Below are 1,721 nucleotides of genomic sequence, written 5' to 3' on the forward strand. Positions count from 1 at the left end.
ACTGGAGCATATGGAGGCAACCAACAGGGAGTTCACGGACAGTATGACCCAGCTGATGACGAACGTTGAAAAACTGACTAACTCTGTTGCATTAATAAAGCACCTTGTTAAATGTATAAAACATCTGCATCAGCGTTATCTTGTATTTCCATACAATGTTACATTAGGTTGTTACACATCTACTGCCAGAGAAGTACTTGCATAAATAGGTACAAGCAAGGACAGAAAACAGGGCGAAGTGAGTATACTTATTTATTCAATAAGCAATGGGTCAAAGTATTTGGTGAGTACATTTCTAACCCTTCTGGCTTCAGTCTTGTCCGTCTGTTCTGAAATTGTTAGGTGGTGGCGTTCAAAAAAACAACGAACATCTGTTCCAGCACGTCATGACAGCGTTTTCAAATAGTCAAAGAAGCTCACTTTACAACTTAACTCTCACGCCGTTCACACCGACTGCGTGTTATAACAGCTTGCGCAGTACCAAGCAGAAGCAGAAAAAAGCATTGTTGTTGTGCTGTTGTCATGACAACGTTTTAAAATCTCTCCGTTTACCCCGTACACACTACGCTGGATATTAAGCATTTTCAGATTTATTCACTCTGGAGAGTTTGTTTTCGAAAATCTCCGTTTTCGGGGGCTGAAAACGCCGGCTCAGTGTGGACGGGAGGGCAAAACGAAGAGAAAAAGCTTCGTTTTCAAAATTATCCGGCGTAGTGTGGACGTACCCTAGGTGTGTACAAGTCAAGAGGCATGTAATAGCCTGATAATTGTCTATTGTGTAATGAAGGTTAATTAATGAAGGTGTAGTGAGGTTGATATACTGCTGACCTTGAGAACTACAGCTGTATTGAAACAGAGGAGCTGACCTCCAGATCAGATAACAGCCAAAGAATAGCCTGAAAACTTGTATAAAAGATGGACGTTGTAGCTGTAAATCAGAAGCAACCTCCATCCATGAGGAGTGGAGGTGTTTCTCATTGTTAGCAATAAGTATGTCTTTGAGCAGATCCACTGTGGTTTTTTTTGTTCTTTATTATAAGATTCTAGCAAAAGGTACATGGCACTTAACTGGTAGATATTTTTAACCATGTGAATGAAATAAATCTTTCAATTCAATGCCCTGAAGCCACCATTATAGATGCTACTGAAACATTACAAGCTTTCTTGGCTAAGCTGCTGATATGGAAGAAGAGAGTAGTGGTCAAAATCTTTGCAAACTTTCAAACGCTGGAGGAAGTGTTTTACAAAGTGTTAGGGAATTTCCTTTTCCACACAAGACTCAGACCCAGGTATTCATCAGGAGACTCTTTATTTACGTGACATGGGGGGGCTGTCTCTCCGCTTACAATCAGTATATGCACCCTTTTTATGGTTGATTCTAATGGGTATAGTTTGTTCAACATTTCCATATTTGGTATTGTTCTAAGCAAGTTAGAGGGAAAAACATCTAAGTCACGTAGCCTCATGGTGTACAGTTGTTGGCTGGAGGGCAACATCACGTAGTCTTATGTCTACAGCAGTAGGCTAAAGGGCAACACCAGGATTTTCTGCTGATCCAGGCATTAAGCAATACAAACACACAATACAAAAAGTATTTACCTGACCCAGATGCCCAAATCCTCCACGCCAAGATAGAGTTGAGATTCAAAATTCTCCGTCAATTTCTTTGAAGAGGGACATCTGCAAACACCTGGAAACACTTCTGAACTCTTTCAAAAGTT

The sequence above is a fragment of the Mobula hypostoma genome, chromosome 5 (genome assembly GCF_963921235.1).
Source record: "Mobula hypostoma chromosome 5, sMobHyp1.1, whole genome shotgun sequence".
Taxonomy (NCBI): Eukaryota; Metazoa; Chordata; class Chondrichthyes; order Myliobatiformes; family Myliobatidae; genus Mobula; species Mobula hypostoma.